The sequence below is a fragment of the Myodes glareolus genome, chromosome 6 (assembly GCF_982192425.1).
Source record: "Myodes glareolus chromosome 6, mMyoGla1.1, whole genome shotgun sequence".
Lineage (NCBI taxonomy): Eukaryota > Metazoa > Chordata > Mammalia > Rodentia > Cricetidae > Myodes > Myodes glareolus.
Genome location: NC_142031.1, coordinates 104,406,961 through 104,433,878, shown reverse-complemented (window position 1 = coordinate 104,433,878; position 26,918 = coordinate 104,406,961).

Here is a 26,918-nt window from a genome sequence, read left to right as displayed (position 1 = left end):
CCGTCATAAATTTTTCAGAGAATTTGGCCATCTCTTCACCAGAACTAGGGGTGCAGCCAAGTCATTCTGCAATCCTTATGGTGTACAGTCGTGTCTGGAAGATGGAAGCGTGAGAAGAAGCTCACGGGCTGACCTGAGTGTGGGACCTAGAGCCACCACAAGCGAGGTGATCCAAAGGTGTTCAGAACTCCCAGACTCATGGCCCAGTTCTTTTGGTGAGAATCAGGTGAGGAAGCTTGTCAGACCTCAGACAGCATGAGCATTCAGACAAAGTCATGCAGACACCGAGAAGTCTTCTGCGCAACAATAACTATTGTTTCAGCCACTGATTTTACAGGAGGGTTTTATATGTAATATTTTATATGTATTATGTATATTGTGTGTGTTTTACACAGCAATTAAAGTTTCTAATCGCCCTCATTTTTTACACTTTGAACTTTAAAAATAAACATTTGTCTTCTTTCGTCCCAACAAAAGTCTTGAAGTAAGGAGCCAAGATACCTGAGTTAGCATCTCCCATGCTAAATTACCTAGGGGGAAGAAAAAGCCTAAAGTGATGGAAATTTTTGCCTGAGTGAGTGAAATACAAATGATATTTAATCACACTTAACAGAAAAGCTTCTCGAAATATACTCCATCAAAAATAATAACAACGTGATCATTTACTTAAGTGTGGTTTAAAATAACGTACCTGAACAATTAGAACTGTTTTTAAGACTCTCTCCCCCCCAGAATGGCGCTCTTGCCCCGGCTTTAGAGACTGCACACCTACAGAATCACTAAATCCATTATCTTCTGTCTGACAGCAACCTTCTCCGTGCAGGGCTCGCACACCAATGGAACCAGATGAAGCTCAATGCTAACGTGACATAAGCCAGGAAAGGATGCAGTCGGGTCTGAGAGCAAAATGAGCTTGTGCTTGCTCCCTCGCAAGTGTTCCCTCCAGAAAAACTCTACAGAAAGCAAACCAAGTCAAAGCAACCCAGCAAATGCAGCCCCTCTCTCCTTAGATTTGGGGTAGATAAACACTGAAAGCCAAGTCCACCCTGCTCTGTTTCTATGAAACCTGCAAGCGAAAGGTGCCTGTTACATTTTTAAAAGGTTTGGCACACTGAGTACAAAGAACTCAAAAGTTGGAAGTGGTGGTGTACTCTTGCAATTCCAGCCTTCAAAAAACTGAGGAAGGAGGATTGCAAGATCAAGGCTAACATTAAAAAAAAAGACATAGAGCAAGACACTGTCTGAAGGAAAAAATATTAAACAGATAAATACTTTTACAAAAGACACTAGCTCAAAAAAAAAAAAAGCAAAACCAAGGTCATCTTGAACTCATGGCAATCCTCCTGCCTATCTGCCTAAATGTTGGGATTTACAGACATGCCTAGGTTGCTCATTGGTTTTCAAAATTTTTTAATTTCTGAAAAAGATGAAGAACTACATAGTGTTATAGTGTTTAGGAAGTGTTCTCTGGACTTCCAGAGCTCAGCTTGTTCTTGGCTTTCCTTCTGTCCACAGACGATTCTCTTTTTGTTGCTACTGAGCAGGGACTCAGTCACCTTCCCACTCCCCTCGCTTTGTTCAGTGCCCTCATGCTGACTTTCACACACCTGTCTCAACCTAGCCCACCTTCCTGAGAGCAGATATCTTGACGTAGAACTATCTTCCCATTTCTCCTCCAGAGTTCATTTGGAATACAAAGCTTTCCTACACTTTCTCAGGCCCACCCGACCTTTACCCTCTTCCCAGCTGTCACCAGGGGAGGAGAATCTGTCAGCTGACTGGTTGGCACTCCAAAGCATTCCTTGGGTCAAACTCAACATGGCAAAAGTCTCTGCAGGGCCTGTCTGGCACCTCTGTGAATCTAGAAAAGGAACCTTTCTTCCCTTGGAAGAACTTGGGAAAAACTGAGTTCAGTGATTGGCCTCCTGACCAAGGTTGCACACAATGGCTCTTTACAATGGGTCAGTTCTGGGCACCAACGCCACCTTGTGACCTCTGATAGTGCCACTTGCATCTGCCCTGCCATCCACATCAGACGTCATTCTCATAGAGCACCCACAAAATCCTGCCAGAACCTGTCTCAGGGTGCCTGACATCTCTCCAGACCTCTCCTGTGTTCATCCCCGGGTCCAGTCTGCCACTGACTCTCACAGAAACCCTGACAATAACTTCTACCCAGCTGGCATTTCTACTCCAAGTCATTAACTAGAAGCTAGGGAGATCTTTTAAATAGAAAATTTTAGTAATGTCCTTCTGCTACCTAAAACACATCAGTGACTCTTCATCATTGAGAATGAAATTTCAGAATAAAGGAAACGCTCCTTCCATTATCCCATGTGGCCACAACTTAGGCTTTCTCTCGGGAATGGGGGCAGAAGATGCTTTTAATGGGAAATAGAAGCTATCAGGAAAGTAGTTGGAAGCCAGGGAAGGGAAAGTTACAGTTATGCCCCCTCATCTGGTCTAATGCACTGGGCTTCCCACCCGATTCCTGGCTTGTTCAAGGACTTACCTTAGACAAGCCCCAGAAACTCTTCCCATTGCCAACCTCCTAGAGAGGATTCAGGCATTGCTTCATGGGAACCAGAAGAAAAAGAGCTAGTAGCATCGATTGAGGACCTCCTCCGCCAACTTCTCTGTTAGTCTACTCCGTTAACCTTTATAGGAAGCATTCAAAGTCTAAGCGGCTCCATCCTCCTTACCACAAAGCACGTGCGGAATGGAGAAAGCTTTATGTTAACCACTAGAGACTGGGAATCCTTCCCTTGCTGGATCCTCTACAGCTAGCTGGTAGAAGGAAGGAAGCAAAAGAGGCAAATGGACATGAGAAAGGATTTTAGGGTCTGGGCAAGAAAGAATTATGTCCCTACCACCACATTCCCATAACCAGAAATTAGTCATATCACCCCACGAAACCACAAGTTGTTCCAGGAAATTTAGATTGGGGAGAAAGATTTTGTAAACACATCCTTTGAAACCCTATCCCTCCCACCCTGTTGGCTGAATTTGACTTTTAACTCAGCAGGTGGAGAGGTGGGTTTTAACCTAAGGGCTAAAATAATAATCTGACCCTGAACCAGACTTTAAACTTTGAATTTTAACTCCAGGCTCCCCAAACCAAAGTACCTGATCCCATCACCTTAATATAAATTAATTCCTATTTGTAAAAAATAAGACTTTTATATGTGTCCTATTACTCTCTAATTATATAAAGAATTATAATGTTGCATTATACCCTTGACCTTAGAAAGAAAGCCAAGAATGCCATTGATTTAGTGGCTGTATATTGCCCCATCTTATGACACACAGTTTTCCTTTCTGTAACTAGAAAACACAGATATATAAAAATACAAAAGGTCCAGGATGTGAAAAGGCAAAGAAAACAACAGAGAGAAGTTCAGTGTGTAACCTTTCGTAGGCCAGGGAAATTCTCCAAAGATGGGGGGCAGGAGATTAGAATACAGAGCATCCAAGTTTGTAACACACAGGGTCCCAGGTGGATGACAGAGCAGGTAAAGCCAGTAAACATTTGCACTCAGTCCTGGGGGGATGGAACTTGGTTTCTCAGATGTCTCTCCTTGGTCAGGTTACTTGTACCAGACTCAGTGCTTAACAAATCCTGGATCTCACATCAGGCCTCCAGTTACAAAGAAAGCAGATTTTGCAGTGAAATTTTCCCAGGGCGTTGCTGAAATCTCTGGAGAAAGTAACTCACTTCAGTGGCAACCTTGGCAACAGAATTACCAAGGGCACCACAAAGCCTGGAAACCATAGAGCAGAGGTGAAGAGGCAGTCCAAAGGGGGATTGCTGACACAGAGTAGAGGCTGCTATCAGCCAGAATGACTTCTAACAGATATTTCCTCCTCTATCAGCTGGCAACTAAAGTGATCTAAAAGAACTTTGATCTAAAAAGAAAATTGATATAAAAGAACTTTCTCCCAAGCTAGTGATTCATCTCAAACCAGATAGCAAACGTGTTCCTTAATTATCAACTTTTCTGCATTGGGTGTGTTTTCTGATGATGATGGCAATAATAGGAATGCTGATATTTGGAAGAAAATGTCAGAACAAAATGTGAAGGAAAGGAACAAACTATGAAATAAGCTACAGCAATTTCAACTATTTTAAAAATGCATTTAAGAAAAATAGGGAGGTGAAAGAAAGTCACCTGGCAAGTGGGAAAGTATGCCAGAGAGAAAAACTTTTGTCAATTTAGCCTCCCCTGGATCGAATGTGGGAGATGGGCAGTGGGGTCTGAGAGTGTGTGTGTGTGTGTATGTATGTGTGTGTACCTTCTTAGTGCTTTAAAAACATTTAAATTGCAAATTTAAAAAAGGAATGCCCCTCCCACCTCCACATCAATGCCTGGAGCAGGTGAGAGAGCTGGGCTTGGAGTCTTAGAGCAGGAGAGCTGTCTCTGACCCCCACCAGCTTCAATACTTGGGAGAGCAGGCCCAGCACCTTGCCAGGGAAGCCAATAGAGACTACATGGTTAGCTGGTCAGAGCAGGTGGAGATGAGCCAGCCCCGAAATTGTGGCCATGGGAGAGTTGTCTCTATCTCTCATCTGACGAAACAACCCTATAGCTGCCCAGGTGCAGACCTAGGTTTATGACTCAACCTGCCCCAACATCCACCCCATCTGCAGACCCAAAGCTGCAGGATCTCCATAGCACAGGGCACCAGTGTGATGTCCAGGAAGAGTCCTGGTGAGGGCCCAGCATCAATAGTGTAGTGGAAACCAGGGTCCTGGAACCAGACCAATGACTTTTTTGCTATGAACACTTGCAAGTAGAGATGTGTGGACCAAGCAGTATATAGTGTGACTTGTTGGGTCGCAGTGGAACTTCCATGATAAGATTTTTAATTCCTTACCTACCCCACCCCCTTTGTTTAAATTTTTCTCGTTTTATTTTTTTAATTTTTTCTCTTGAATTTTATTTTATTGGGGTGGGTGCAGGGGCAGAGGGCAGATGCAAAGAGACGGGGAATGAATGGGATTAGATATACAATGTGAAAAACAGAATAAATAAATTTTATTAAAAAATAAAAAAGGAGAAGGGGCTAGAGAGAGTGGTGCTAGTAACTGCTGTCTGGTGCTGGAACTATAGCCCACTTAGATCCTGAGAGCCACAGAGCTCAGGCTTGTGCTAATTCCTATAAACACAAACAGGCTATGTTCCAGTGGCTCCCCACACAGAAACATTAGTTACAACTTGGTTTCTTCTTTGATGTATTCTTTTGACTTGAATCTCAAGAGTCCTTCATAGGTTCCTGTTTTATACTGTGAGCAATTGGTTCCCAGCTTGTGACACCATTTTGCAGGCTGTAGAGCATTTAGGAGGTGGCACCTAGATGGCTTCCCTGGTTCCCCTAGGAGCCTTTAAAGGTTAAACTAATCTCAGATTCCAGCCTGCTTTCTCTGCTTCCTGGCCTGTCAGGATAAGACTCTGTCACACATTCCTGCTACCATGATGAACTGAAATGCCCCTAAAACTATGAATCAAAATAAGCCCTTTCTCCCTCAAGTTGTCCCGGTGGAGTATTTGGTTACAGTGACAGAAACGTAAGTAAAACTTGTGTCCTATCATACTGAAAGAAACATCTTGAAAGTTGGCAATCAACTCTGTCACAAAGACCTAAATTACTTCTTCTATTGTTTTTTCTTTAAGGAAAATTTATTCTTCCACAATTTTATACATGAAGATAATGTATTCTGACCAGTCTTACTCCACACCCTCTCCTATCTCCCTTTCACCCTGTCAGCTCCCGCTCCTCCCTACAAGTCCCTTTTCCGTGAACACATCTTTTTGCTTTGCATTATGACTGCTGAGTTTGTCCAGGGTCATCTAATGGTGGGCTTACCAGTGGGTATACAATTAGAAACATAATTATACCTCTCCAGCTTCCATCACTAGCCCCTCCTCCATCCTCCATGATTGACTATTCACAGGGCCAGTCATGTGTACTCCCAGTAAAGGTAATTCTGAAGTTGCTCTGAGTTTGTGATGTCCGGAAGAGTTCATGTCCCAGCCCATCACTTTACCATGCAGCTTTTATAATATTGCCATACACTCTTCTGCAATGTTCCCTAAGCTTCAGAAACAACAGTCTAGCTGTCCTGTTTAGGGCTTAGCACATAACATTCACTTATTCTCAGCCCCTTGAGCTTGAAACGCTCTGCATTCACCATCGTTCATTGCAAAGAGAGGCTTCTCTGATCAAGGCTGGGGAAAGTATTTGTCTATAGATATAAACATAAATATTTAGAAGGTATTTTGATCCCATAGAAAAATAGCAAAAATAAAAGTGGTAAGTTCCATTCTAGCATCTATGACCTCCCAGGCATGAAATTTTGAGGTTTGTTTGAAGTACCAGACACAAATTCCCTCCTGTGAAGCAGGCCTCAAATCCAATCACAGAGTATGATCAGTTACCCCATAGCATTCTTGCCACTATTGCACCATCTTGCCTGGGAACATTGTTATATAGCTTTCCGTAGTCACAGATACATAAGATTATTAATGACTTTTCCATTCCCATAGCCTGCAAAGAAGCTCTGTCACTATGGACGCTATCCAGGAGGGAGGGAGCTTATAGTTCAGTTTTCACTTCTTTTTCTCTTGGTCCTGCAATCAATGTATATACCATCTATTTCCAGTGTACAAGCAAGAGCAATATTCTGTGTTGGGGGACACCCTTTGGGGTCTTTCTAATGGACAATCCACAGGGATGTAGGTATCTCACCTCAGACACCAGCATTTTCATTGGATTATCCATGCCTTCTGAGATTGGTATTATCCACCTGTGTATGGTATCTCATATCACACTTTTTTTCAAAATCTTATTTTACTTATAAATAAATAAGACTTATTTGTTTATTAATAAATAAATAGTCAGAGTCACAGGTCAGGGTACAACTTTCAGGACTCAGTTCTCTCCCTCCGCTGGGGGATCTGGGAACTGAACCCAGGTTGTCAGGCCTACACATATCTGTGTGGCAAGTGCTACCTGCTGAACAATTTCACTGATCCTTAAATATTATTTTCAATTATCTCATATTGTAGTAGTATATGTCTTCTTTCTTTATCCTTAGTTTTGGTTCCCCACCCCAAACCTCCTCCTCCTCTCTTTTATCTTCCTGCCCCCTTCGTCATTTAAAGCTTACCCTCCCAGTATTTCCACACCCGACTCTCATTCCGTGAGTATCAGCTTTTGTTTTTAAACATTTTATAATGTAAGCTAAATATTGAACTAACCCATCCTAAGCCAGATCAATGAATACTCTCACTAAAGTATGGAAGTTTCTTGGAGCTTATAATTATTTTGTCCGCTGATACATTCCAGATATATAGAAAGAGCAATAGTCCATTGTAGACAGTAAGTAAATACTTGCTGAATGAATGAATACATGACTGTTCTGTCTCTGACATTGGCTTTAGAGAGACATTGGAGGGCTAACAATGTAACTCAGTGGTGAAATGCTGGTCTAGCATTTTAGAAGACCCCAAGTTCGATTCCCAGCATTATGAAAAAGAAAACAAAGAAGACATACAGAAATTAGTATGTCAGTGTCCCACATCAGACATAAATTAGTGTGTCAGTGTCTCATATTAGATATATACTCTAGCCATCCTCCATGCCTTGGGTAAGACTGTCCATGACTACGGCATTTGTCATCTAGATGCTCTAGGCTCTTATTTCCAGGGGCGACTCCATCCTTCCGCATTACATCACTAATGGAGATGTTCCTCTGCCACATCATCACCACCTGACACCTTATGTCAGCAATTAACCCAATATTAGGTGTGCGTGCTCACCATACAAGGTAAGCTGCTACTGAAAGACTTGTGCGACATACAGGCTTGTGTGACTGAAGTTCTAAATTCTGATCGGGAATTACACATTGTTACTGTGTGGGGAAATCACAGTCTCTGCACTGACAAGATGACTGAAGTCTCAGAATCACAAGCAAATTTTTCCAGATGTTGATTACACTTCTGCCCAAAAAAAAAAAAATTGTCAGAGAATCAGAGAATATATTATCATGATAAAAGAGCGTAGTTATAGTTGGCAGCAGGTGGGAGTCTCAGTGGTTTAGCGCTGAGATGCATCTGTCAGGTATTTAAGTTACCAGAATGTACTTTCCCCGCTGCAATAAGTGCTTGCACATACATTTGGGGACCAACTTTCTTTCACAAGGCCTCGCACGCCAACAGAAACAATTTGCGAAAGTGGAAGGTAGCTTGGTTCCCTCTGTCTTCCTTGTGATTCCAGGGTCACCTTCAAAGCAACAGGGTTTCCATACAGCCCGCACTTGGCACACACTTACGGAACTGACACAAACACACACGACAAATAGCGTGTGGAATTGATTCAAGCACTCAGAAACTCAAGCAAACCACCAGGAAATAGAAGTGTACTGTAGACGGACATGTAAGGCACGTTTTGGAAAGACTACCGAGCCGGAAAGGGTAAAGGGGTACCAATTCAATGCAGGCATTAAAAGAAGACAAATCAGTGGTCCCTTCTGAGATTCTTCCTCGGTGTCAATTGCTTCCTGTTAAGGTCTGTCCTGCGATTCCATTTGGGGCTCAGAAATTGATGCCATTGACTGAAGCAGATTCTGTCTACCTCTGGTCTGTCCCTCGTCACGGTTTCTCCTTGAGTACAGGTACTGAAAGCAGTTCTCTGCCTCCAGATCTCCAGCCTCTCACCACACATTCCTTTAATAACGTCACAGGAACTAGGATTCCCCTTCCTCAGAATTGATCATAGAAACCGTGAGTCCTTTTCCCCAGGGTTGCTATTGCAACCTAAGAATCAGCACTTGAACTTCGCCTGGATTTTCTTGCGAGGGCTGATCAAAAATTCTGACTTCCTTGCCTGATGCTGTCATGTGACTCTGATTACTGAAGAATCCTGCCTACACCAGGAAAGAAAGGAGGGAGGGAAGGAGGGAGAGAGGGAGGGAAGGAGAGGGGGAAGAAGGAAGGAAGGAAGGAAGGAAGGAAGGAAGGAAGGAAGGAAGGAAGGAAGGAAAAAAGGAAGGAAGAAAGGAAGAAAGGAAGAAAGGAAGGAAGACAGTACAGAAAGGCCTCACAACATCTAAACCAGTGATTCTTAGCCTTCCTAATGCTGCAACCCTTTAATACAGTTCTTCATATTGTGGTGACCCCCAACAATAAAATTATTTTTTTGCTACTTCATAACTGTGATTTTTCTGCTCTTATGATCATAATGTAAATACTTGATATGCAGTATATGATATGTGATCCCTGTAAAAGAGTCATTTGACCCCACAAAAGGGGTCACAACAGTCTGAGCAGAGTCTAGTGTTGGATTACTGGTTCAGCCATGTTTCTACATGATTCACTATGCTTCACCCAACCTGTGCACAAAAAATGCATAACCGACCCTGTGTCTTTGGATCTTTGAGTCAAAGCTTCTTGTGCTATGTAAACCATGTTCATTACATGGTTTTCCCTGTTGATCTGTCTGCTGTCACTTTATTCCAGAGGACTAAAGTCTGAGCTTTCTTCATTGATCATTAGATCATTTAGTTTTCATGACATTCCCATACCACACACAAGGAATCCCAGGCCAGCTTCCCTATGGTGGAAACAAGTTCAGCATACAGCCAGGTCTGCACCTTCCCTGGTTCCATCACTTTGCTCTCTTGCCTTTTGTCTTCCAAGATGGTGTAAGACTTCAAACACCCTCTGCAAGACAGACCTTCCGCACGCTCTTACTTTTGTCAACTCCCTCCCTTTAAAAGAAAGCCCAGAGAGAGTAATCAGCAGTGAAGAAATGAAGAAATGAAAGTGAAATGAAAGAAATGAAGTGAAAGATCAGAGAAGCTAGCCCCCATTCCTTTCCCCACCCACTCCTACCTAGAAGACAGAACTGCATGCCTGAACTTGGCTGCCTTTCTGTCTCTGAAAGAAGCCCAAGGTGCCTCCCCTCCCCAGCCTCACTGCTGCTCATCTTCCCAAGCACAACAGGTGGGCTTCGTCACATCTCCAGCATGACACAGAACCCTGGCAATGGCCACTGTCAGCCCTGCTACTCAATGGAGAATGAGGAAACCTAAAGGTTTAGGAGATGGCTTACGCAGAAGTCAGCAGGAAACTTTCCCTGGTAGCCACGTGAAGCTCCCAGAGCTCTCGAAAGATTTTCTTCTAAGGACAGGGATAGAGATACAGCCATCTAGAAGAACTGAGAGGGAAGAAAAGGAGAGACAACCAAGGGTACCCCAGACCCAGAGTGACCGAGTGACCCCTACAAGTCAATCAATCTGTAGGGTCAGAATCAAAGGGGACTCTTTCTTCCCTGCTGTGGGTAGCTCATAACCCTCATGGGCCAGTCCACATGAAAACAGAATTCTGAGAAGACAGCGGAGAGCTCAGGATGTAGCTGGAGCCAGGTCCCGGGGCTGCTGGTCCAGTCAGGGCCACTTCCTGACACAAAGATAACATTTACATTCCTCTACTTTGTAGATAGGAGTGGTAAGAGGCGGGAGACAGCCACGGCTCTCTTCTTTTCCTGTTGGATTTTGTTTTGTTTTGCTTTGTTTTTCTTCTTTGGTTTAATTAATGCCGCTTCTACCTCAGCCAGGCCCAAGTCATTTTCATTCATATATGGATGCTATCAAAATATCACAAATACTCTTCAAGCATCCTGCTAATTCCTGACGTTGGACTCTGCCTGTCTCCTCATGGGAACCAGCCATCCTTCATGTGGTTGTTGTGAGCACTAAATGAACTCAGGGTGAAAGGTATTTAGGACAGTGTTTGGCACATAACTACCCAGTAGAAATCAGTCACAAGTATGCCAGACACAGCTATGCTCTTTTCTCACAGTCCTCATCGAGATCAACTTTCATGCGACTCATTTGAAAGAGTAGCCTGTAAGAGTGAAAAGTTTTACAGAAAAAAAGGGGGTCAGAAGGAGAAATAGGTAACCCTAATGATTACATCTAGATAGAGCAGTCTGCAGCAACATTCGACAGAGCCGAGGCATCATAGCTAGTACTAATTTATACATAGTGCCTTTATCAGGGAACCAAATGGAGTCATCAGAGTCTCCCTACATACATCCCCTGAGCCATCTCTGCCTACAGCATCAAGAACCTCCTTCCGGAAAATGCAGACTCTTCCCTCTCATCTCCTACCCACTTGTAGCTCTCTGGCCAGAGCGCACACAACTGAGCTCACAGCAGTGCCACTGAGATGAGTGACAGACACCTGACAGTGGGACTCCACAGCACACAACTCATGGCAAGAACTTTCCAGAAAGGCAGCAGAAACACAGAGTGTCATATCAGGGGCAGCAAGCAAGTGGGAGTTGATATGCTTCAGACAATTTGATCAAGCTGGAGGCCCCATCTTTGCTTCTCACCGGGAGAGAAGCAGCTCTCAACTATCTGGCAGAAGACAAAGGAGGTGTGAGCAAGAATGCAGACAGGAAACCAGGATGCAAGTGACCATGAGGTCATTGAGATGTCCCGCCATGTATATATTTGGTTCCAAAAAAGAGACCTCAAGGAACTCCTTGATAAGGTGCCTGTGTTGCCCAATATCCTGCCCAATCCCAGGAGCTTGAGAGCCTCTGAATGATAGGAAACCTCCTTGGGACCCTGCTTGACCAGCGCAAGGACCAGTCACCGAGGCTCAGGAATAAGGACTCCATCTTTCTTACTTTACAGTGCCTGCAGTTAGTGCCAGAACACTTGGTCTCTGGTTTTCATCTCCCCATTAGGCCGCTTCAAGTTCAGAGTTAGGAAGAACACCTAGGGGATTTGGAAGCATGGCTTACTTACCTTGTTCCTCAGCACCCGCCTGGCTCTCTGTGGTTTCTAGCTGGGTATTCCACTCCTCTGCCTTCCCAGTGCCAGTCTCTATGACAAAGAAAAGAAATAGGGTCTGTGGGCATGTGTGATCCCCTCAGAGAAGTCTTTCTCCAGTGTCCAGTATAGCTGACTAGTCTCTCTGACAAACTCTCACATTCCTGGATTTTCTTGGTCCCTCATAGATGGCCTTCTACACCCCCTTTACCCTCATAGTCAGTGTTCCCAAAAGCAGTGACATCTGTCCCCTTGGTGCCGCAGACCCTTGTCTGTCTGTATAACACTTAAGAGAACTGTTGCCAATTGGGCAAGGAAGCAAGCCATCCCTGACAAGGGAGGAGGCTAGGAAAATCAAGCGAGGCTCCTCCAGAGTTCTGCAATGGTCCCATGAGACAGAATCCCATATCCCGGGGACACTGATCTAGAGGAGAAGAGTAGAAATGTAGGCAAAAAACAACTCCTTTGCCATGACTTGGTGAGTAGACATAAGGACTCCCATTTTTCAAATGGACAAACAATTCTAAAGAGGAAAAGTAATATAATCAAGCTTCTGAGGCCATGAGATCACGAGCAGCCAGAACTGAACACTGCCTTCAGCAATCCTAGTAGATGGACTTCCTCCCCACGATGACCTCTCTGGTTGTCCAGTCAGAAGTGGAAGAAGGAGTTCCCACAGGCATGTTTCTGGAGTCAGCATGGCATATGCCAGTTTTATGCGAGTTAAAACGTGTGGTGACTTGAATGAGAACGGACCCCAAAGAGGACTATTGAGGAAAGATCTGTGAGGAGTGGCCTTGTTGGACTAGGTGTGTCACTGGGGGAGGGAGGAATATGAGGCTTCAAAAGTCCATACCAAACCCTGTCTCTTTCCCCCACCCCTCCTTTCCTCCCTCTCTGCTTCCTGATTGCGGATCAGATGTAAGCTTTTAGCTACTGCTCCCATGCCATGCCTGTCTGCCTGCTGCCATGTTCCCCGCCACCATGGATTCATTCCCTGCAACAGTAAGCAAGTCCCCAGCTAAATGACTTTTTTTTATAAGTGTCTTTGCAGCACTAGAAAAGTAACTAAGACAAAAGTATTTTCTCATCATTTTGTAGATTTTATGTCACCCTAAACAAGAATAAGGGGAAATCAATCTTGCATTCTATTACTCCAAAGGAAAAGAATAAGTGGGATGCATAATGTCTCCCCAGCATGTCATGGCTCTGGTGTACAGCAAAGTCCCTGCCCATCACCAGGCCAGAATAGAAAAGGACCGGGAGAGTTGATCTGAGGCCAACTGGATGAACGGGAATTGACTAAACAGCAGTTCACCAGTCTACCAACTGACACACTTTTTGGCTTGCTAAATTCATACTGTAGTAACATTCTGTAACATTTGCAAAGGTTTGTGCCTCATAGAAGCCACCCAATCTGTATTTTCAGTGTGCTTAAAATGCATATATATATTGAATTTCAAATATCATGTCTCTAACAAATATCAGAGGTTTTATAAAAAGAGGATTTTCTTGTTTAATTTGTATATATATTTACTTGACTTGTACAACCCTCCCCATAACAAACAAGTCTCAATCCTGCACACACGCATAAAAATGTCTCAGCTGTACTCTAACTTTCACACATCCATCTCAATTTAAATAAGTTTAAGGAACATCTCACTCTACATGTAACACCTTGAGCATCCAACTTTGAATATCCAGGGCAGAGAAGGAAGACTTTTCAGAGCACATACTAAGCACAGAGGTCTGCTGAGTGGGCACCAGAACCCTCTCCCCCGTGGGCTCATCACCATCGGTGAATTCAGCATCACAATGGCTGTTTATAGCAAAAGAAAGTGAAACTCAAAACCAAGGGTGCCACAGGCCTAGGCCACACACTACAACGTGGCAATGCTAATTCAAGCCAGATTTGCCTTGCCCCAGAGGACCTGTTTGTTTCAGAGTGAAGAGAAAACTAAGGGTAAGTGTCTCACAAGTCAATTCTGATTCCTCTTCTCCAGAAAACTCCAGCTCCTGTCAGTCAAGGAACGATTAATCAGTGACAGAAGAATTATGCCAATTCTAATCACTATTCAGATTCTTACTTTTAAAAATAAATGAATAAAACGAATACCCATACTTTAAAAAAAAAATCACAGGTCAGAGTCATGCAGGGTTCCCTTTGACTTGCCGAAAGAGAATGCAGGTGCATTCCCAAAGGAAGAATGCCTCTCCAGAGGGAGGTGACACTGGATGAGGCTGAATGGGGGTTGGGGAGGGAACCAAGGGGTTGCAGTCAGTAAACCTTCCCCCATTACTGTTGGAATGTTGTCAGATGGTGTCAGCTTCTCCAGGAAGCATAGAATAGATGGCCAAGAGTTACAGAACATTTTTACTTCTTACTGCTTTCTCTTCAAGTGCACCTTCCAATAATTAAAACCTATTAAAGTCCTAAAGCAAAACACTTAGTAACACTTCAGAAGGTGCGAGAAAGGAGAGAAATGGAATTTTGATAGAAAGCCTGCTACTAACTTGAGAGGGAATCAACTTAATGCTAATTACTTTTAACATTGAGCTTCTATATTTAGCAAACGGTCTAACTTTCAGAGAACAAAGTTCTTTCTATGAATGCTGGTTAAAGTATCCGCCCATCTATCCATATGCTGCCAACTCTACAAGTCCCATTTAAGAGCCCTCGGTTGTTAAAATACCCTTTCTGCAGCCCACACGGCCTGCTCGCTATTCTACCTCCAAGCTTACACTCACACATCAGACGTTCTGTGTGTATTAAATGGATTAGGTGTGTATTGAATGGCATGCACCTGACAAAATAAAGGAAAGGAAGCCAGGAAAGTTGGTGGTGATGACTGAATTCACCGCAATGCTCATTCAAGGCGGGGGCTTTTATGTGTATTAACCTACTTCATCCTGACTTTCTATGGAGGAATGTCTTACTAATTAGTCCCATTCCTCAGAAGGGATAAACTGAATTGTTTGCTGTCTTCGTCTGCTTTCTACTGCTGTGAACACCGTAACCAAAGCACCTTGAGGAGGAAAATGTTTGGGTTTCCAGCTCTCCAGCCACACTCCATCACTGAGGGAAGTCAGGACAGGAACTCAAGGCAGGAGCCAGTGCAGAGGCCATAGAGGAATGCTGCTTCCTGGCTTGCTGCCCAGGGCTCGCTCAGTTTGCTTTCTCATCCAGGACCACCTGTCCAGGGTGTCACCGTCCCTCAGTGGTCCTGCCCACAGTAATCACTAATGAAAAAAAAATACCCCACGGACATGCCTACTAACCAATCTGATGGAAGCAATTCCTCAACGAACCTTTCCTCTTCTCAGATGACTCTGCTTTTATCAAATTAATTTTTTAAAAAAATTTAGCCAACACACCTATGTGCTTTCTCAAGGTTCTCAAGATGTCAAGGTGATACTAGACAAACAGCTTGAATCCAGATAGCTTAGCTCCAGAGCCCTGGAAACTAATCTCTGTGTGCTCTCCTGGCTCACATTCAAATTGCTAGCTGCTGATTAAAATAAAGTTAATCAGAAGACATAAGAAGGCACTCAGTTCTGTTTGGGGGCTGAGGAAAGAAGACTGGCACTGGCTGTGAGGGACTAGAAAAAATTTATCAGGAAAATACGGATTTAGAAAAAAATTACCAAACTGTCAGTTTGGCGAACAGACGGGCTAGAGGTGCAGCTCAGGTGGAGTAATTGCCTCATAAACTGATGCTGCAAGTAAATCTGTGCAACTCCCATCTCTGCCACTCTATAAACCAATGATGAGGCTGTATCATAACTTCAATAATAGCTCTACCTGGGCCTCGGCTTGCAAAAAATGCTGGCAAGCTAGTAATCCAGAACATGAAAAGTTAAAACAAAAAAAAAAAAAACAAAGAAAAGAAAAGAAAGAACAACCTGATCTTCATTGGCAAACTTTTCACGTTCCATGGTATAAACACCCTCCCTGCTAACAATTGTATCTGATATCACAGGGCTCTGGGTTCAACATGGCCTTCAACGGGTCTAGCACACATTCTTGCTCCTCACCAAGACCACTGGAGGTATGGACACTGAAGAGGTAAGAAAGGAATTCTAAAGAGAATGTCCTCAAACAGAGAGATTTTTAAGCTACGATCCAAGCCATCACTGGCCTCAGACCTGGATGGAGATATGTCTACCCCAGCTCTATCGGCTGGTTTGAGCTGGTTCCAAAACACTACTTCGTGAAGTACTCATAGGAAATGTCGGAATTTGAGGGAGCCAAGAGCTAGGTAGCAGAAAACACTCCCCCCCCACCACCACCACCACCACCATCACCTACCTCAGGAGAGAGAGACTTTGAGCACTCAGGACAGTAGGACCATATACTCTGCCTCCAAAAAGCTGAAGTAACAAAGTAGGCACATCAAAGATAAAACCCCCAAAGCAAACACAGGGCAACGACGATTAAAAACAAAGCAAATAAACAAAAACCACAGAACCAAATAGAGAGACAGAAGAACTCTACAAGAGACTAAGGTAAACACTAGATGTCAGAGTTCAGACCCTTGGAAAGAGGCTGGATCAGGAGATACAACATCTAAAGATAAAGCAGAAAGTTCACGGAGCCCTTATGACATCTCTCTATAGTGCACCCAAATCCTTGTCCCAGCACAACATCCCGAGGCTGGCAAAGCACCCATGGTGAGCTCTGGTAGAACACACTGCCACTATCCAGGCACCTACCCCTCAGCAGACTCTGAACTCTATTGGCAGCTGAGTGCAAGGTAAGACTTAGCAATTGTCCTTAGCCCATGAGTCAATCTGCCCTGCCACTTGCTCATATACAGTAAGAAAGCTAAGGATGCTTTCTCCGTTTCTAAATGGTCAGAAAATAAATTGAAAAACAAGTGATATTTTGTAAATTACAACGAATTCCATTTTCAGTGTCCATAAAGCTGGCCTGAAGCACAGCCCCGCCCACTCATTAGCCTAGATCACAAGTGGCTCTCACTAGATCAGAGGGCCTGCAAAGCCTGGGCTGCTTACTGGCTGTTTCCTCACAGAAAAAGCTTGCCACATGACCTGACACACACTTGGAACACAGAATAAATGTCTTATTAACACAGACTTGACCCTGGATCCCTCTGAGAGTATCCAGAATCCCGACTCTCCTTCCTCTACCAAGTTTTCCAGTTCCCCAAAGTACTTTGTTCCCAGTGAGAACGCAGTGCATTCTTCCCAGATTGGTTGGTTCCAAACTGTCTGCACAAGCATTTCTAGGTTTGTGGCTTTTGGGAATTTGACTAGACAGTCTACTGAAAACAAACAACACATTTCACAACTCAGTCGGCTTAATAAATGTTGAACTAAACAACCAAGCCCTGTCCTCACCATGGCACCCTGCAGAGTGTTGAGACACAGAAGTTTTCTGGGAAGCTCTAGGGCAGAGAGCACTCCCTAACTAAGTTCAAGCAACCACAGAGCCTTCTTGTTAAGAACAAGGGGCTGAGCGGTGGTGGTGCACGCCTTTAATCCCAGCACTTGGGAGGCAGGGGCAGTTGCATCTCTGTGAGCTCGAGGCCAGCCTGGTCTCCAAGAGCTAGTTCCAGGACAGGCTCCAAAGCTACAGAGAAACCCTGTCTCACAAAACAAAAACAAGCAAACAAACAAACCAACAAAAAGAACAAGGGAAGAGCTAGCTTGTGGTGGTACACAGAAGCAGGTCAATCTCTGAGTTCTAGGCCAGTCTGGTCTACAGAACAAGTTCCAGGACAGCCAGAACTGTTACACAGAGAAACCTTATCTGGGGGCTGGGGGAGGCGGGCAAAAACAAAAAAAATAAAACAAACAAAAAAAAAAAACCTCAGAAGCCCAGCTCTACCCAGAGTCTGCTACTTTGATTGTTCTTTCCCTTACTGTGGCCACACTGCCACCACTGACTGGGTGGGGGGGACACCATCTTCTTGCCAGCTTCGGCCTGTGTCACCTGCATAGCACTGCCGTTGCTCATCTCCCAGCGTGGCCTGTGCCTGCAAAGCCCATCTCCCTCCCTTTCTGCAGTGCCTGCTCCCTGGCCTCCAAGCCTTCACCCAAGCATCACCCTCTAAACAAGGCTGCCCTGGGGAAAACCACCCCAGCACCCACCACGCTTATTGCTCTCTAACAAACAACATAGTTTGCTTAGTTGTTATTTTTTTTTTATGTTAGACAGTCACTTTTGTCTGATTTGTCGCATTAATGTACTCCAAACACATAGAAGGCCACCTATCATAGACCTCAGTAAACACCTGTAGAGGTAGCCACTGAGCCACCTCCCACTGTTTAACGCATTGGTTTTGACTCAAGGTCAAAGAAATTATATTTTGGTTCTCCAGGCAAATAGAACCAACAGAATATCTCTATGTGTACATGTATAAATTTTTAAAAGAAAATCTGTTACATTGACTTGTGCTATTAGAGGCTGACAGTCCACAATGGAACTGGAAAATAAGAGAGGTGAGTTCAGCTCAAGAAGCTGGACGCTTCAGAGTAAGAAGAATGAGTGATCCATCTCCAGTCTACAGCTGGTGGCCTAGAAGCCCTCTGGAAGGTTGACTGTGCAAGGTCACATTCAAAAGCTGAAGAATCTGGAGTCTGATGTTCACTGGTAATGGTGAGAGGACACAGAAGAAAATAGCAGAGTTGTCCAAGGGGAGCTGAGCAAGCTCTCCACCTGCTTTTTGTTGCATTTGGGCCGCCCACATTCAAGGCCAGTCTTCCCCATTTCCCACTCACGCCAGTTATCTCCAGAAACACCCCAATGTATGATCGCCAGTTTCCTGGGTACACTCAATTCAAGTTGATAACACAGATCCACTAGCAAGGAGGTAACCCAGGAGACAGAATGTGCAGCTATGTAAATCTTGCCTTCACCCTGGGTGAAATGCAGGAGGTGGCCCAGGAGGGGACAGAATACAAAGCTATGCAAATCTTGCCTTCATTCTGTTTGAAATGGGGAAACCCTGAAGGTTTGGAGCCCCAAAGAGAAAAGCATGACTTAGCCCGCGGCTGGGTTGAGAACTGATCATTTTGAACGTGACTGGAAGAGCTGAGATGGAGTTTGAAGCCAACCTGGTCTACAGAAGGTGTTCCAGGACAGCCAGGGATGTTACACTGAGAAACTCTGTCTCGAAAAACCAAAAGAAAAGAAAAGAAAAAAGAAAACCCATAGATATCCAAGTATTCTCAAGTCTCTTGAATAAAATGCCATATTGGTGTTCGCATATAGCCTATAGATGTCTTCCTGATGCTTTAAATCAACTCTAGATTGCTTATAATACCTGGTGACACAGGTCTGCTATCCCAGCTCGTGGGGAGACTGAGACAGGAGGATCACAAAATAAAATCTGCCTGGCTACACAGTGAGTGAAAGTCAGGGATGTGGTTCAGTGGAGGAGCTTTCCTGATGTCTATGAAGCTCTGAGTTAAATCTCAGGTGCTTGAAAAATAACTAAAGTACTGTAAATGGCATGCAAATAATATTATATAATTTAGAGAATAATGATGAGAAAAAGTCTGCGCACACATTCAACACTAAGTAATTCAATTTTTTTTAGAAAGGTACTTTCCATGCGTGGTTGACTGACTTTACATACAGAACCCACAGAAATGGTGGGCAGACAGGTTCTGACTGCTCCCACTACTATTGTCTTTGCCCACGACAAATTTATTTCTCTCCGGACTACTGCCAGTCTCTCGCTCTCTGTTTTGTCTTGTCTTTTTCTAAGAAACTTCTTGTTTAAGCGTAACAAATAAATGTAAAAGTCCCTAAATCCTAAGTGCCAGCTTGGTTAATTTTCACAACCCAAACGACACAAAGCTCAAGTCCAACTACCACCTAGATCAGGGGACCCCCCAGAACCCCTGCCGCAGACCCTCACCATCACCCCAAAGCTAACACTGCCTGAGTTTCTCCTGCCATGTATTCATCTTCTGTTTCGAAATGACATAAGTGGAATCATGCAACGTGGCTTCTGTTGTGCCTGCCTTTGTCACTCAGAATTATGTTTGTGAGACTCATCCATGCTTTAGACACAGTTCATTCCTCTCCAGGATTGCCCTCCCATGGGTGAATATACCACCATTTCCTTCTTCACTCAACTGTGACTATGTGGGTTTCCAGTTTGAGCCTGTGCTGGCTAGTTTTCTGTCATCTTGACACAAGGTAGAATGGCCCAAGTTTAGGAAGAGGGAGTCTCACAGGAGAAGAGGGATCCATAAGACCAGGTTGCAGGCAGACCCGCAGGGAACTTTCCTAATTATCGATTAATGTGGGAGGCCTCAGCTCATTGTGGGGGGAGCACCTCTGGGAACTGTGAAAAACCTAACTGAGAAATCTGGGTGGTGGTCACGCACGCCTTTAATTCCAAGATTCAGGAGGCAGAGGCAGGCTGATCTCTGTGAGTTCAATGCCAAGGCCAGCCTGGTCTACAAAGCAAGTTCCAGGACAGCCAAAGCTATATATAGAAACCCTGCAGATAGATTGATAGATAGATAGATAGATAGATAGATAGATAGATAGATAGATAGATAGATAGATGGATAGATAGCAAGTGAGAAACCAAACTGAGTAAGCTATGGGGAGCAAACTGGTAAACAGTATTTCTTCCTCTATGGCCTCTGCATTTTCTGCCCTGCTTGAGTTCCTACCCTGACTTCCCTCTGTGAAGGAGTGTGACCTGAGAGTGGTCAGCTGAAATAAATAAACCCTTTCCTTCCCAGGCTGCTTTTAGTCATGCTGTTTGTCACAGCAATGGAAACCCTAACTAAGGCAGAGCTACTATGAATGGACCGAAATGCACAGTTTCTGGTCCATCTGTTGGGGCACATGTCTTCTCAAGAGCAGAGATACTCACATCCTGTATACACATCTTCAGCAGACACTGGAGTGTTCTCTGCTCTCCTCACAGCTGTAGCAGCTCCCCAGCTCACATCCTCATGCACACTTGGTGCTGTGCTTTTGACTTCTTGTCCCTTTTGAGTTGTTCTGGTGGCAAGCCTTGCTGTCCTCGGGAGGTTTCAGTTTAATAGCCTTTAATCTCTTGCTTTCACTTGTGTCTCCTTCTAATCCACTCTCTAAATAAACCCAGAGATATCTCCAAACACAAAAGTACATTGTTCCCTCTTAAAACATTCCAATGCCTCCCAACTGTTCTCGGAATAAACCCAAACTCATGACCGCAGCCTCCAGGTCTCCACAGGTCCTCTCCTCTACCTTCTATGTGATTTCTTCCTACTACCCATACTCCATTTTTTATGTTGTGACCAGACCAGCTTTCTTTCTGATTACACTTAAAGCCAGCTTTATGAGATGGAACCTGGGCCTGCTACTGTAAATAGAGCCGAAACCTTATGGCTGGCTAGGTGGTATGTTGACAGAGGGGTTTCTGTCCTGCCCAGTCCTGCTGCTGTTAAGTCCCAAAGAATCACACAGAGGTCTACATTAATTATAAACTGATTGGCCTAGTAGCTCAGGCCTTTTATTCACTCTTATAACTTATATGAGCCCATAATACTTGTCTGTGTTAACCACGTGGCTTGGTACCTTTTTCAGTGAGGCAGTCACATCTTGCTTGCTCTGTGTCTGGCTCCCTCTATGTTGACTCAGCTTGACTCTTTCCTCTTCCCAGAATTCTCTTGTTCTCATTGCCCCACCTCTACTTTCTGCCTGGTCGCCCTGCCTATACTTCCTGTCTGGCTACTGGCCAACCAGTGTTTTATTAAAAATAATACGTGTGACAGGATAAAAGACATTGCCCCACAGCAGTGATAGACCCTAAGAGAGAAACTAGTATTATTATTCTGCTAAATGTGCATAGAAATAAACTGCCCCCTAAGTTTTTGGTTTTGTTTTGTTTTGTTTTGTTTTGTTTTGTTTTGAGACAGGATCTCAATGTGTAGCTTTAGCCTGGAACTCACTGTGTAGACCAGTTTGGCCTTGAAACCACAAAGGTCTGTTTATTTCTGTCTCACATGAGCTGGGATTAAAAGTGTGAGCTACTGTTGTCCAAGGTTCTCTTTCCTGCCCAGTTCCCGCAGTTGTTAACTCCCAAAGAAATCACACAGAGGTCTACATTAACTATAAACTGATTGGCCTAGTAGCTCAGACTTCTTATTAACTCTTATAACTTGTATTAGCCCATTATTCTTGTCTATGTTAGCCACGTGGCTCAGTACCTTATTCATGAGGCAGTCACATCTTGTTTCTCCTGTGGCTGGGTCACGACTACAGACTAAGACTTCCTTCTTCCCAAAATTCTCCTGTTCTCCTTGACCTGCCTCTACTTCCTATCTGGTTGTCCCGCCCTATAATTCCTGCCTGGCTACTGGCCAATCAGTGCTTTATTAAAATATAATTGGCAGGATACAAACCATTGTCCCACAGCATGCTACCAGGCCTGGGCAGTGCTTATCATTGTACTAGAGGTTAGTGCATCTCTCCGCCCTCATCAGAAAGGATTCTTTTTACAGTAGATGGCAATTAACACAGAGACACACAACAAGACAACATGCAGAGAATAAGAGACAGTGTGGAGTGTCCAGCTCTAAATGGGACAGCTATTTCACAGACACTCACACACATACACACACACACACACAAACGCGCGCGTGCGCACACACACACACACACACACACACACACACACAGAGTTCTGGGATCATCATGGAAGAGGAGTCAGAAGATTGTAAGAGCCAGACAGCGTAGACATCTGCAGCAAAGTAGTACTTGCCAGACATGGCAGTGCACTGTACGCATGAGCTCACAGTGGCTGGGACTACATGCATGAGACCAACAGAAAATCAATCCAAACACCATCCCAGCAGAGACAGGGGAGGAGTTATGAAGCTCCATGCATATCTGAGGCACTGTTGGCAATGTATGACTGCTGGGAAAGGAAAAGTCGGTTTTCTGCAAGGATGCAGACCCTGCAAGGCTACCCATGCTTCAGCAGGTCCTACATCCACACACACACAGTCAGTACTAAGGGAAGCTCATGGGTATCAAAGGAGAGAGAAAACACATGCAATGTGGTTGAATGAGGAGGAACATACATGAAGTTGGGAGAGAAAAGTTGTGGAGGATAGGTGAGAAACTGGAGGGAATGGGTTTGATCCAGAGATATCAGATGCATGTATTAATATTAGCTGTCTATAAGAAGAATTGGAAAATTATTAAGAGAAAGAAAACAATCCTTTGTACTTCTTTAACCCAGGAAAAACAAGGTTATCTCCCTCCAGACTTTCTTTCTTTTCTCCTTCGTTGTCAAAAGGCTCAGGAGAAAACTTGATTAAACCTGCTAGAGAAAGTAGGATGCTTGGGAGAGTCTAATTATTCAAGTTCACTTCACCCTCTTTACCCAAAGCTGGTAAAGATGAACTGGGAATAGATTAGAAAAGGTTTCAGTTCAGAGCCTTGCTCCAGCTCATTGTCTCAAATCATCTTCCATACCCGGCCCTTGTCTTCCCACCAGGGACATGGAAGCGCAGACAGTATTAGAACTTGACAAAATTGCCTCTAAATCAAGAGGGTAATAAGTCTCCAGGAACACCCACAGGGATTCAGAAGCCAGGCTTGGCCTCCTTTCCCTGATAGGAAAGATTGCTTGGAAAGACATCACATGGGCATCCTTTCTATTAGTCTCTGTCAAGCACTTTTAATGACTTACTCACTCTTCATAAAATACTCTCTGTCTCTCTCTTTCTTTCTTTCTTTCTCTCTCTCTCTCTCTCTCTCTCTCTCTCTCTCTCTAACACACACATACATGCACACACATACATGCACACATACATACACACATATATACACACGCATACCTACACACATATACACACACACATACACACACATACACATACACACCAACAGCTGATGAGTTGCTGATGAATTGTGGCTTAGAGAGCAAGTGAACTGTCCAAGGTTCCACCTGGTGAATGGCTGGTTCAAGCTTGTCCCCAGCTCACTTTGGGTCCAAGGCCTTGCTCCACTATAAGGATAGATGTCTGCCTTGGCTGTGAACTCCAGGACTCAAAGGAGGAAGAACAGAGGCTCTTTCCTGTGCTAGATTTAAAATTGCTCATGAACTCGTGGTGCTGAGCTCAGATTATCTAAAGGGAGCTGGGAAAAGCATCTAATTAATTGGGATCATCACAGGGTTAGATTACTACTTAATAGACGAGCAAAGCCCTCAGGGCATGGCCTCAATACAGCTGTCTGATTCCTTTTTCAGATGCATTTGGATGTCGAACTCTATGCCACTCCCTTTGGTAAACTGAGTTAAATAATCCACACTTGCGTGAGAAGCTGTACCGGGTCATGAGTCACTCGACTCTGAACTTCAGATCTAGGGGCAAGGTCAGAAGCAAGGCATGGGGACAGGATTGATTTCCAGGCTTGTTTTGTCCCCATGATAGAAGTACACAAGGTTACCTAAAATTAATATGGATGGGATAAAAACTGAGGCCAGAGAACCAGAAATCATTTCTGCAGTATGTAGAAATTTTCCAACTAAAGTAGCCAAGCAAGGACATTAGTGCCCTGCCAGGAGGTCGCTATGCTACACATTCACCTCCTCCTTTCTTTCCTGCCTCCTCACAGGGGGCAGGGACAGAGAGCTTGCATTCCTCGGCTGAGGGGCTCTTACCTCCTTCATTCCTCCAACACAGGCAAGACCACTGCCATCCACTCTAAGGCAGCTGCCCCTCTAACTCAAGAGGATCATGAACTCACTTAGCGGCTAGTGTTTAAAAGGAAAGTTATGAACCATTCTTCCTTTTGCAGACACAGATGCCCTCAGCAGGCACGGCAGATCCAGCCTCAAGCACCCGACAGAGGCTGCACAACTATCCTGCAACGCCTTCGAGATGTGGTTCATAACTGATGTGGGAGCTGACTTCGCTTCAGTCACTTGCTTTGGGATCTAGCAGATCTTATGGGAGCACTGCAGAGCAGACCCACCCTCCCACCCCCCACCGCCACCTTCATGAAGCTCACACACTTGAAGGTAAGGATGCAAGAGGCATGCAACCACACACTCGGAGCAGAGCTCCAAAGGAAGGAGTAGAGGGCTTGGAAACTCTGAGGAGGGAACTGGTTTTATGTTTTCCTCAGTTCCCCAGGGCTGCCATGAGGAAGCTGGCTTGGGAGATTGGAAGCCAGTTGGGAGGCCCGGAGGAGAGAGATGATTGAGCCTGAACCACTGAGAAGGAGCAGAACTGGGGCAATATGATCCTATCAGGTTTCGTTGTTGTTGTTGATGATGATGATGCTTGTTTTGTTTGTTTTCTTAGACACAATCAACAGCACACAGTGCTCCTGAGAAAATGAAAAATTGGGGAGGTGAAGAAGAGGGGGGTGGATTTCAGTCTGGAATTGGACAAGGTCACCAGAAATTCTGAGTGTTACTAGTACTGAATAGATTGCCACCTCACATTATGCTCCCACAGAGTGTGGGGTTTCAAACTCCAGAGCTGGCCAAGATATGGATCCAGTACTACGCTTTGGTGAGGCACAGAGCTATACGGCCTCAAGCCAGTACTGTCTAAACATCAGGGCTGGAAGGGTACAAAACCAAGGCTCACTCTCAAACATTCTTTTCTCCTCTGCACAGGAGTGCTCAGAGTTCTTGGGCTCCTCCAAGCAAAGACATATCTGAAGATAAGCCAAGATCATAGTTAAAGAGTCAGTGCCAGCGGCTACTCTGATCCCCAGAACCCACATTTTTAAAACCGTGTACACCTGTAATCCCAGAACTAAGCCTTGGAGATGAACAGATCCCTGGCGCTTCCTAGCTAGCCAGCCAGCTTCACCTAATTGGTGAGCTCCAGGCTAGTGAATCCCCCTGCCCATAAAAAGAAAAGAAAATGGGGATATGCCTGAGGAACAGTACCCAAGCTGTCCTCCAGTGTCCACATACATAACACATGCCACACACACATATGAGCCCCTCCCTGCCACAATACACACACTTGAATTGGAGTCAAATGTTCAAATTAAAGCAGTAAGGATGAGAAAATAATAAGAAAACCATTATTTTCAATTATCAATTAGCAGTTTTATATTTATGGCCCCGTTAGATTGTTATCACAATATCCCACTCCAAACTTCAGTTTTGTCTGTAGGACGTGACCAGATCTGGAGGTTTGTAGAGGCTATGTTCTCACGCTTTCAGGGGAGTCTTTTGTACATAGGCACACTCCACACACCCTGAGGAAATGTGCTGTCCATAACGTAAGTATGCAACTATGCAACAGGTAGCATGGCCCCAGCCAGCACAGAACGAGGCTGGGCACTCGATCGTCACACCTGGTCTAAGTGAACGTGTTCTCTGCCCCTGAAAGCCCATTTAAAAAGCTCCAAAACTACTGGAGTGGCAACTCTCGGTCATCAGAAAACAGTGCTGTCTAATGAAAACCCCACAGGCTCGGCAGCTACACTTAGACTCCATGTGCCCTGGAGAACTGACTCGGCCTTTCCTCCTGCTGGGAAATGGAAGAAATCACGCCTAAATTGTGGGATGAGAGTGAGAGTTAAAACAATGTTATAAAAAAGAGCCTGGCGTGCAGTGTGCACTTAGCAAGTGCTGGAGAGCCACGGCAGCATGGGAGCTTCTGGGTCCTGGAGTTTTGGCTGCCGGGAACATGCTGCTGTTTTCTGTTTGCTGCACACCTCAATCAGGAGAAAAGGTCAGGCTTTTAGGATTTGTTTTGTAGACTGGGATCCTTAGAAAATATCGGGGGGGGGGGGGATCTCAGGTCCTGTCATTCCTGAAAGAAAATTAAGGTACGGGAATTTTGCATTTTGAATCATAGACAAACACCATTTGCATGCACACACTGAATGTGAAAGCGCAAATAGTCTCTGGTTAATGTTTATATGAAAAGAAAGTTCTCAACAAGGAACAAGAGCAAATTCTATCTAATTTCGTGCTTTAATCAAATCTGTTTCATTGGGGTTAACTCACTTCCACGACAATTCCTAATTACTAAGAAAGAACAAATTCAATTGTAATTAGGGAAATAGAGATCAGCACATTCTTGATGACTGACTACATCATCTGGACCTTTA